The sequence below is a fragment of the Aplysia californica genome, unplaced genomic scaffold (genome assembly GCF_000002075.1).
Source record: "Aplysia californica isolate F4 #8 unplaced genomic scaffold, AplCal3.0 scaffold00104, whole genome shotgun sequence".
Classification (NCBI taxonomy): Eukaryota; Metazoa; Mollusca; class Gastropoda; order Aplysiida; family Aplysiidae; genus Aplysia; species Aplysia californica.
This window is the reverse complement of record NW_004797374.1, coordinates 520,384-532,940: the sequence shown is the minus strand read 5'-3', so window position 1 is coordinate 532,940 and position 12,557 is coordinate 520,384. Positions and strand designations below refer to the sequence as shown.

General features: G+C 40.5%; 1 protein-coding gene across 1 annotated transcript in view; it reads right to left on the bottom strand.

Moving 5' to 3' along the window:
* LOC101855179 (enoyl-CoA delta isomerase 2, peroxisomal) overlaps window positions 1-6,215 on the bottom strand; it is a gene marked incomplete in the record, with an annotated part of 48,744 nt that extends 42,529 nt beyond the window's left edge. Inside the window, 1 exon segment of the mRNA XM_035969002.1 lies at window positions 5,988-6,215.
* Between the last annotated feature and the right edge of the window lie 6,342 nt (window positions 6,216-12,557).

Genomic DNA, 12,557 nt, shown 5'->3' with positions numbered 1-12,557 from the left:
GATCACATAGATCTGAATGCATCTATTTGAGGTCTGTGAATAAACATATTTGTGAGGCAGCTTAGTAAATCGGGTGCTCTGTTCTTATATATGTGTGTGTATGCTGTGTCTGAACTAGACTGTTATAATGATTAGTCATGGTCCAATCTAGGAACATTATGGCACCAGTAATGTACATGTTCTGCTAACATCACATAATAATATGTATAAAGTTTACTCCGATTTGATTGAACCCTACAATCCATGCACCCCAACTCACTCCCCCCCCCCCCTCCCCCCAACCTTCCCTCCTGTTGAATTGTAAATCCAACCCCCAACAATTTGTCCATTGACATTATTTTCCATGTGTTCTCCTTTGTTTGTCTCGTAGCATGATTTATCCACTGTCGGCTTACTAGGGGTGACCCGAGTCGGCCTTCGAGGCTAGCGTAATGCCTCAGTGACATAAAGTAATAAAAATCACACCATACTTCACCCAGACCCAGCTATCCCCTACTTTGTCCTGTTTCCACCTCCCCTGACAGGAACGAAGTGTTGGAGAGATTGAAAGATCAGGAATTTTAACAAAATAGAAATTAACACTAACACTCTATTTTCATCTCCTAATAACTTATTGATTGCCTTGCCCTTTGTTGTTTTTTAAACATAGCAGAATTCGGATTCAACGAGAACTCAGATTCAACAAAAGAATACGTATTCCCCGGTTTTGTTTTTTCTTCTTTAAAATCAGTAGAAATAACCCAGATTCAATGAGCACATAAATCAGCAAGCTCGGATTCAACATTCAACGAGGTCGCTTCCAGGGTGAACAGCCCCCCGCAGACGTGGCTTCGCTCATTTTTCTCTCACAACGAACTTTATCTATTCCTGGAAACCATCCATTGCACCTGTGCTTTGAACCATTATTCACTTAGCCAATTGCAATTGCATGCGACCAATCAGCGGCCTTCTTTCATACGCACACATGTGTCGGGGTCGGATGGGCGGCCTGCACATGTGTGACTGTGTGTGCGTATCGGGGGGCACCAACGCTCCCAGTGTGGAACGTCGCAGATACAAACGTGTCACAGTCTTTTTTTTCACCAGCAAATGATCATTATTACAATGATAAGCTAGCCTTGACGTAGATCTACGTAATGAATTGTGCGCCGGTCTATGGAATCTAAAGTTGCCGTATGCTAGACTAGGTTCTACACAGCAACACAACTTTTTGGTAAACAATCGAGATGACACAGGCATGCATTTGAACGAATCTCTCTTCTTTTTTTTTTTGCATAGTTCATAATATGCAGGCATTTCAGGCACCAGTTGTTACTTCTCTTTATTTATACATTACTTGCTCAGTGCCTGTAATTATCTACACAAAACTCATGTTTGCTATAACGAGCACTTGGATTCAACGAGATTTTAGGTCAGGCCCGGTGACCTTGTTGAATCCGAGTTCCACTGTATAATAATAACAATAATAATAACTAAGATCATTTCTATAGCACCCACTCTCGTGTGAACACAGCTTTAGGCGCTTTACGTAAATGCATGTTTCGAACAATATTCACACATGCATATGCACACACACATACACACATACAAACACACGCACATTACACACACACATATATGCACACACATGCATGCCAAACACACATACACACACGCACGCAAACACACACACATATCTACTTGCTTGTCACGCGCTCATGCTTACACATCGTTACGAAATGAGCACATACGAATACAGTGGGTGTCGCATTCAACGAGGCTGCCGGGACCGGCTTGTTTTCCTCGTTGGATCCGACCTCTCGTTGAACGTGACTACGGCTAAAGTAAAGAAAGGAGACAAGTTATTATATTATAGGATGTTCCAATACCAGTAATTAAAACTAAAACAGTTATTCCCCCTGATGACGAAAATCTCAAACAACAGTGTGCGCATTTGAACTGAGTTCTGAAAGTCATTTCTGCATTTTTTAAAATATTTTTGTTTCCGGAACACTTCTCGTGTGGAAATATACCCTCTCACATCTAGGCTTAGATTTACATAAAGTAAAGACGGGAGCTTGGAGTTTGTGATCAGGGGAAGAAAAGAAAATTGAAAAAAATGAGGGTCTCGATCTAGAGGCTACCCATCCAGAGAGATGGAGAGAAAAGAGAACAATTCTTCGCTTTTGGAGCCGCTATATATTATTTTTATTTGGTTAGCGTGACCTCGTTGAAAGCGACTTTGGTCTGTTTGCAACCTCGTTGGAGCCGACATACATTTACAAAGAGGAAAAATCGGGGACTAAGGATTGCCTCATCGGAGCCGACTTCTCGTTGAATGTGACTTCGTTGAATGCGGCACCCACTGTACATAAATAAAATAATATGCACAATGCAATTCGCAAAATATATAAATGGATACCTAGTCATTTACATAACATTGTACTGAACACGAAGCTGCTATGAACACGAAGCTGCTATTATAGATGAAGATGTACCGTAGTCGTAACAGTCTCACACTGCTGGGATGAGAGGTCAAAATTAAAATAGTAACTGTTTTTAACATTGTCTCTGTAATGTTTACAAAATTGCTTTTACTTTTACTTTCATTTTCATGAGGGGGGGGGGGAATGGAGCAGGGAGGGGGCTCAGTAGCTCAACATGGTGTTCGCCTGTCAAGCAGGAGTTTGATCCCCACCAGCATCAGGTTTTTTTCTTATATTAATATGAATGTCTCCTACACTCCCTGACCCTAGGGTAGGTAAGATAGAAGAAAACTTTAGGGGGTCACATGTGTACATTTTTTGCTTGTTAAAGATTCCCTCCCCTCGACATCCTAAGGATACCAGAGGAAGGTAAAAGTAAGTAAAGACTCCCTTGACGGTCCTAAAGTTTTCATTGAAAAGAGTAAGCCCCTTAGGCCACTGTCGTGGCACAGCTAAAAATTTATTTCAACCCAAAAACTGAAACTACACCACTCAGTTTAGTTTAAATTATATCAAGAGTACCTACGAAAATGGTGTGTGATGGACTGTCTGTCAGACAAAGACTGATTCTATATTTTTTGTAGATAACATAACCATGTACATAGAATCAGACTATTCAGACCGCGCTGTGTAATGAAGATCTTCTTACTTACATGTGATCGCTTTTATCCCAGATTTCAGGGTTTCCAGAAAACTTGACCAACACCAAAAGTGAGCATTGCCCTACTGGAGAAGTTTGGATTCATTTGTATATATATTTGTTTTGATAATAAGTAATAGAGAAAACTTTCCTTGTCTTTTTTAAAGAAACTGAACAAGGGTCCAAAAACTGCACCATCAATATTCTCAAAGCAGCATTTTTCAGGATAGCCCCTTGTGCTTGAAAACGACCATGTACGGTATAGTCAGACCTCCCTGAGCTCTAGCAAAGGGGCATGTGAAGAAGGAGACCACCACGAGGATGGGCAATGGTAGGGAAAATACCCTGCGCTAACACTCTCAATCTCAATTAATATTCAGCTATTCACACTTGAACTAGAGCTAGCTTTTGTGAAATTAGACACGTCTTCTTAAAACAACCATTGCCTTGCCTTATATATTTTTATCTCTTAGTCAATAAAGTGTCCAAAGTCACACCACCAAACTCAACAATGGCTGTGAGAAATTTGACAAGAGAATTACAGTCAAACACAAGTAACTCGAATTCACCGGGGATTGGAAATATTGTTTGAGATTTCCGTAATTCTTCATGTCCGTGAAAGTCCCAAATACAAATTTTAAAAAAGAGAAAATCAAGGGAGGTAAAAAAAAGAACAATAAAATGTGGTTAGCTCCCTTGATTTGGAAAGTTTGAAACAAGAGGCTCTTGCAAAGAAGGGTTCTTATGTGTGCACAGCCGACTCCCAGTCATTTCTTTCCTCTCATTTCATTGGCTTACAGAAAGTTACGCATCTTGCCGTCTGCACCGCATGCGTCCCACAGCATGATTACACGCGTGGCGAGCCAGTCGTGCGGTGCGGTCAGCATCACTCCTCAACCCACTTTCGCCGTCCCCTCCTTCTCCAGCCTCTCATGGTAAGATCAGGACCACGTATTATACAATGGAACTCGGATTCAACGAGAGGAGATAGATTCCCCGTTTTTTTCCTTCTTTAAAATCAATGAAAATAACCCGGATTCAACGAGCACTTAAATCAGCGAGCTCGGATTCAAGGAGGTTGCTTCCAGGGTGAACAGTCCCCACAGACGTGGCTTCGCTCATTTTTCTCCAAGAATGAACTTTATCTATTCCCGGAAACCATCCATTGCACCTGCATCGTGAACCATTATTCACTTCTTAGCCGATTGCATGCGACCAATCAGCGGTCTTCTTTAATATCAACACATGAGTTGTTAGTACGTGCACGTGTCTACTCTGGTGTGTGTCGGGGTCGGATGGGCGGCATGCACACGTGGTGACTGTATGTGCGTATCGGGGAGGGGGGGGGGGGACTAGCGTTGAACGCCGCAAAGATATTAACGCGTCACAGTATTTTTTTCCCCTCGGCAACTGATCATTATTACAATGATAAGCTAGTCTTGACGTAGATCTACGTAATGAATTGTGCGCTGGTCTATGGAATCAAAAGTTGCCGTATGCTTGGCTCTACACAGCAATACAACTTTTTGGTAAACAAGCGAGATCACACAGGCGTGTGCATTTGAACGAATTGGGGTTTTTTTTTTTTTACACAGCTCATAATATGGAGGCATTTCAGGCACTACTTGTGACTTCTCTTTATACTTTACTTGCTCAGTGCCTGTAATTATCTACACAAAACCTTGTGTTTGCTATAACGAAGACTCAGATTCAACGAGATTTTAGGTCAGGCCCGGCGACCTCGTTGAATCCGAGTTCCACCGTAATGTGCTGTGCTGTAACAATAACAAAGAAACACCTACTTGCAGCCAGAAATGGCTGTAAAGCTGGGTCTTGAGTTGAGAATGCGAAGTGGATTTGTTTGAGATTCGAGTGCCACAAGTATATTCGGGAACTCCATAAAGTCAATACAAAGAAAACACTGGGACTAAAACGGGACCCAGCATTATGTTCAAGATACCCTAGAAATCGTGATTTTCGTATTCGAGATTCGTGGACTTTACTGTAAAGCATCTTACTTGGATCCAGAGTTAGAATCATAGCAGACGGCACATGTCCATAGCTGCTCATCTCTCCTTTCCAGCGTCCACACCAGGGTCTTCCTGCTAACTGTCTCCATGAGGAGCTGGTTTGAGACACGCCTGACCACTCCTCAGAGTAAACTTTTTTTCCCTGTGCCCCGCATTTCTTTTATATTGTGCTGAGTGTGGGAGTCTGTCTCCTCTTGGTCGTGAAGGCTCTCCTTGCATCTGACGATCTCCATTGGCTATTGGTGGGTCAAGCAAGATTCAAAAAGCATACACGGGCAGGAAAACAATGATAAAAGAACAGCTGTTTGTACAGCATCTCTTCGGCATTTCATAGAAAACCAACAACAAACAAAATGGTTTGGCCACTCATTACAAATATGGGAAGATTTAAGAATACCGGACCACTCGTATTATTGCGCAAGAATGGGGGGGGGGGGAAGGGATTAGTATGGAAGGGGGGGGGAGCGGGGGGTTTAGGGGGGTCCCCCCGACTAACTGTTGTTAATGAATAGATCTAGGTCTGAGATTCTTCATAGAAAGAGATTAAAAACTGGGGAAAATCATGAATTCCTAAGGTTGTCGAGACATAGGCAAAAGTATTCCTAATCCGCTGGTCTGGTTTGTCAATCTTACCACAAATATCAGTACCTAATGTATTATATATATATAGATCTATATATATAATAATTATTAAGTAAGGCTAAATGTTTAAGTAAGCAGAACAGAGAATGAATACCGGTACTATCTAGCCTTGTTTTTCCAGGATTTCAGGACGGGTGGGCCTTGAGGAAACGCTTTTTACTGGTCACTTTTTATTGACAAATATACGACCAAAAGAGCGAAAAAATGTACCTCTGTTCAATAGGAAATGTTTTAGAGCGTTCAGCTTGCGCCACTTGCGGTGATGGTGTTCGCTTTCGCTTTTCTCCTTGTAAGTCCTAGCCCTAGATTCTAGATCTAGTCCTCAGCCGATTGTATGTAAACAAGATGTCTGTGAACTTTGACCCACTCTGTATCTGTAACCCAACCAAGGATAGTAGTAGGCCTGGCCTACATGTTATGTACTATCATTGCTGTAACTGTAACTTTATCAGTTTAATGTAATAGAAAGTTAGTTTAGTTAGGTTAAAGCTTAAGCAGTGTTTTTTTTTCATTTTCAAGCATCGTGTAATTTTGGATTCGCTTTTCACTTTTGCTTTTTCATGTAGTCTTACTTTTTATTTTAAAATAAGGAATAATCTTCTGTTGAGTGAGTAAGTGATGGGCAATAAATGTTCAAAATTTCAAATATATTCGAAGTGCATTTTATTATTAATATAGGTCTAGTATTACGCCTAACAATGGGTTCTGCGTACATATTAATTAAGTTAAACGTATCTTCTCTCAAGATCTCACACTCATAAATTTAAAAAAATCATGGTAAAATTATTCATTTCAAATTGAAATACTTTTTAGCTGCCCTGTAACTTTTCCAACTCACCTGTCACTAAGTGGTTGTTTCGGTATTTCTATTACATTGAATTTAATTTTTTTTTTTTTTTACATTCATAAAATTGCGAACAACCTGTATCTTGCTTGGGGCTTACCCTATTAGTCTATGGAACATGCATTTGAGTGCATGTACACGTATTCATCACTTATAAGAATACAGACAAAACTTGCTACGTCATTATATCACATCTGTATATAATCTTATATAATGATATATGGCTGACTGTAAATACACGGAGTACGTGTAAATATCGCACAGAGAAGGATCTGGCAGTAAATTAATACACGGTATACGTGTAAAGACCGCACAGAGAGAGCTGACAGTAAATACACGGTATACCGTGAGCTTGCAGCCCGGGTCGGTTTTAAGAGTGGGATACACGTATAGATCTTTTTCTGGCTGAAGGCCTAGATTTCTGGGCTCTTCTCAGTTGGTAACCAACGGCAAAATAGGTCTAATGGAAATCGTCACTTGTGCTGCTGCTTTGGATACCAGCACCAATGGACTTCGCACGTTGTGTCAAACGGGCAGTTTTGTGGTATACTTAAAGTTGCGCTGTTGTTGTTTTTCTTTTTAATCTTCTTTCAAGAAGAAGTAGAAGGCTCCCTAAACCAGTGGTTCTTATCCTTCCCAGAAGGCCGATATTTACTAGCAACTAGTAAGTCGTGTGTGCGTGTGTGTGTGTGTGTGTGTGTGTGTGTGTGTGTGTGTGTGTGTGTGTGTGTGTGTGTGTGTGTGTGTTTGAGAGAGAGAGAGAGAGAGAGAGAGAGAGAGAGAGAGAGAGAGAGAGAGAGAGACGGATTGGGGGGGGGGGGGGGGAGGTTGCAAGCGCCCACTGACGGTTATGCTGACAATAATTAATACGCTTGTAATCGTAACGTGTAAATCTGCGACAATCTTATCAACTTGCACTCTCACTGCGCTGATTAAGTTCTGTATTCCTAGTAAAACTATCACTGTTTGCCATATTTTTAATTCTCACAATGTAGGCCTACAATGTCCGTTATACACGAACCATGTTAGATCACTACTAAAACCTCTTGAAAAGTGAAAGCTATTATTATTATCGAAAAAAAACGTTTTACACAGGTACGCTTTAGATAAACAACTTTTAGATGGTAACAATTCTTACTGGGACTCCAACTCCAAGCAATTGGAAGTAAATATTTTCACTAATTATTAAGTTACATTACAGTCGAGAATACTTTTTTCAGCCCAGCATGTTATTTTGAAATGTTACTGTACTACCCGGTAGGGCCTATACATTTTCTCTCGGTGCACCATAATCTGTCCCCGTGGTTTTGTGCACCCCGCATAATTTGACATTTTTTTAAACATAATTTATAATTTTTTTTCCTTTACCATTCTTTGCTAAAATTAACAGAATCGCATAATTTCACATATTTGTGCTCAGTTTGTATAATTTCAGAAATTTTCATTGCATAAAACGACGGGGACAGCACAATACCCTTTGACTTTGACCTTGAGTGGAGGAGAAGCCGCAACGGACGTGGTTATTGCGTCGTGATGTCAAATACACAAGGACCATAGTAGAAGCTCGTTGATCTAAATAGGCCCACGCCTGCTCTTGCGCTTCCCTCACCGTATCATGAAAGTTTTCTTTAATCTTTGCTTGGTCACTCTTTACCATATTTTTTTTCTTTTCAAAACCGAATATATTTCCTGCCCCCCCCTTTGCACTCGCCAAATAGAACAATATGTGAGCCATATATGAAAGCACATGAAAGCTTTGAGATCATCTTCACGAAGAACTAGACCTGAAACAGACATCGTCGATCATGGTTCACTATTCATTTCTTTGTGAGGGTGCTCTAAAAGAAACAAACATATTAATATTACGGTACATATCGTATGCTTTCCCCGTCACCCACAATTCAAGTTGTATAAGTTGTTATTGGTCAACTGGCCATCTACGCCTACCTCTTTTGCCTTCTATTTTTTCAGTGAGAGCAAATGTTCAATGCGTTTATGTCGATTCGACTGTTGTAGAAACTGAATTAAAATTGGTGTCTTCCTAATACTTCGCATTACTCAACTTATTGTATGTCTTCTTTCACCATTGCCCCATTTCATTTCCTCGTTCTATTAACTAATCCTCAATGCTCTCCCAAGAAACCGCATCTTTTTGCTTTTTATCTATTTTCACATGAAATTGATGGACCTCGGGATACATGGCAAACTTTACAAATGGGTCAAGTTCTTTCTGTCGGATCGAAACATTGAAACCAAGGTAAACAATGCCCACTCGTCAAGAGAAGTACTCGAGGAAGGCTTACCTCAAGGTTCCTGTCTGAGTTGCACTTTGTTCCTGGTCTTCTTTAATGATGTAACGAACGTGCTGAAATCAGAAAAGACTCTTTATGCCGATGATCTTGCTCTCTGGCAGACACATCACAGCACGATAGTAGGAGCAGGGAAATTAAATGAAGACCTCAAGAGGCTCCATAATTACTGTCAGAAATGGAAACTTAAAATAAACTGCACGAAAACAGTATACACCATCTTCACGAAGAGCCATAAAGCAGCCAAAGAAAATCTCAAACTAAAGATAGGAAATGAAAGTCTCCCCAAAGAAGAACATCCAACTTACCTAGGAATCAAACTTGACCATAGGCTAACCATGAAAAGCCAAGTGGAGAACATAAGGAACAAGGCTAAAAAAAGACTCCAACTTTAAAAAAAACTCGCAAGCAGTTCATGGGGATCAGACAAACAAACTTTGAGAGCTCTATACCTGGGTTATGTCCGATCTTCCCTGGAATACAGCAATAGCCTACTCACAATGTGCAGTACAACTACTTGCAACACCCTTGACAAGGTCCAAAACAATGCCCTTCGTTTTATAAATGGCGGCATGAGATCCACATCTACCGCCGCGTGCGAAATCCTTGCAAATGTTGAACCCCTGGGAATCCGCAGAGATAGAGCAGTTTTGGAGCTACATGAAAGAACTAAAAGAATGTGCCCCAACCACCCAAACAGGAAATTAGTAGAAACATGGAAACCAAAGAAACGAATTCAACAAAAGTCAATCATGCATAACATCATAGAACTAATGGAGAGCCACCATCTACCACAAAACAGAAAAGAAACCAAAAGAGTCAATCAAAACATCCCTCCCCACCTTTCTTTAAAAAAGCCAATCATTACAACATCTCTCAAAGACAAGAGCACAAAATCTTCAGACCCAGTGACGCTGATGCTTGCATCACATCAAACAATCGACAGCTATTCAGATGACTGGATACACGTCTATACGGACGGCTCAGCATTCAAAGGCACAACCAAGGCCGGATATGGAATACTAATACAGTACCCAGATGGAAGTTCCAATGAGATCTATGCAGCCTGTGGAGAGAAATGCAACAACTACGATGCAGAAATGATGGCAATTGAAACAGCACTGTACCATCTCCGCACAGTTTTTGACACTCACCCTGGAAAAGCACAGAAAATTGTGATTTTCACTGACTCACTATCAGTATTACAAGCCATAGAAAATGACCATCATCTAAGCCAAGATTTGACCCATATACTGTTTGGATCCCATCATCTGATAACATTCTGTGGCATCAACCTAGTAATGCAGTGGGTCCCCGGACACTCAGACATACCTGGAAATGACAGAGCAGACACACTAGCCAAACGGGGATCTAGACAGGAACAACCCGACACTCCAGCTTCATACAACACTGCAAAACAAATCATCAAAACCAACAACAAACAAGATTGGATGAACAGATGGGCCCTGGGAAAGACAGGCAGAGCAGTTTTCAAACATATGACTACAATAAAAAGGAATGACAATATCAACCGCCTTCAGAGAAAGAAACAGACCACGATCTTCCGCCTACGAACAGAACATAATTTATACAGCTCAACTTCCACCTGAACAGTATAAACCCGGAACTTCCCCCAGTGTGTCCCTTGTGTGACTATGCATATGAGACTGTGGAGCATCCTTCTCCCTCCGAGACCTAACATAGACAACACACTCTATGGAACATTACAGCAACTGCAGCAGACCTGCACTTATCACTACATGGCATTGGACAGAAGGGCGAGAGCCCAGCTGTTGCTGGATCGATAACAACAACAACAACAACATCTATTTTCACTATCTTATAAAAAGATACTGATTATAATTATTATTGAGTGATATTCTAAATAACGCACGCAAAAAAAAAATCATCCGTACCGTAGCTCTGGACCGGCAGCGTGTTGCCCGAACTCTGACCCCGGGGTCACGCTGACCTCACGGCACGTGCGCTCACGAACTAAAGTATCTCGAATGTGACGCAGTATGGATATTTATCGATCAGAGTGTACGGGTGTCAAACACCCAGTCACTCGATAGGCTATATGACATGTAATGTGTCACTGGGGATAGGGTTAAAAATGTATAAGTAAAAAATGGCAAACACCGTTGTTTGGTTTTGTTTTTTTCTTGTTTTCTCGAGTGACTTCCCCTTACCCGCTTCCCCAGAACAGCCGAAGCTACAGCAAAGGCGGGAAGAGAAAAACGAAAGTAGCCATTGTCGTCAGCGTTCGGTGACGCACAAGAATCAACCGTTGAATCTGACATACAAGACTATTTTGCGTGTTTTTATGCTACCCTGTTAAATATTTTTGTGAAATTGCGGTGTTTACTTTGGATTCCTGGAACAAGAGTGTGATGTGTGAACAAACTTCGAGAGATGGGTCATTTCTATGGTTTTAGATATTTAGTTTTTGTGCTTAGTGAGGACACTTGGGATGTCGTCATGCAGCCGTACAAGACTGCTGGCGTGCCAGAAATTAAATTGTCCTAAGAGCAAGCTTTATTAAAGTCATGTGCTTCTCTTTACTCACACCTCACACAAATAAACAAACATGTCCTTGTTTATCTGTCTAACCCAGAAGTAGGCCTATACATTAAAATTTTGTTCTTTGTTGGCATGAATGCCTTTTTCCTATTCATCGTGTCATCATTGTTATGTACAAGTAATGTTTATCATAATTGCTAATATTAATATCAATACGTTTTCAACATATAGTTCACACATGCATGATTCATTTAGGGAAAAAAAATATGCCCAATTATTGATCAGTAGTGCACATATTTGTTCTTTGTAGTGCATGATTTTACCTTTTTGAACTTTTTCCTGTATGTTTTGTCACCACTGTTATGTACGAGTACTGTTTGTCATAATTAATAGCATAATTGTTATTGTCCACTGTCTTTGATTTGACCTGATATCTGTTTCAAAGCAAAAGAGACCTGTCCTGGGTTGTTGGGGTTTTTTACTCTTAAAGTACACATTTCTCTCTGGAGGCATGACTTTGTCTTTTCCTGTACATTGTGTCATCATTGTTATGTACAAGTCATTTTTGTCATCACTGTCAGCCCCGCTGATTTTGTGCTTTTGCCTCTTATTAGTATTAGTTTAAAATTGTTTTGCAAATGTGTTTTTCTGGCATTGAGGCTTTGATGACTGTATTTGTACAGCCTTTCACTATTTATTGTGATGTGTTGTGAATGATAATATCCAATGTGTATCATTTCTTGTGCATAACAATGATGACATGTTCTGTGCTCTGCGTCATTGTTACAATGCTTGTCATTTATATTACCGTATATGAATGAAGTTCATAGTGTATAAAGTATAAAGTCTTTGTTTACTAAACAAATGGAATATATTAAAGTCTATAATTTGCCTTGCGGCTTATCCGTTTTTGTCATCACTGTTACATACAAGAAATACAGTGGTTGCCAAACCAATAAACCCATATCTCCAAAACCCTACGTCTCCTTACTCTAATACTCCAGGAATATGAGCACTAAAAGTCAATCTGTGACTGACAGAAAAGGGAGTCAAATTGGTAAGAAAACATTTTTGGTTTGGCACCACTGAGTCTCAAGAGTCTCA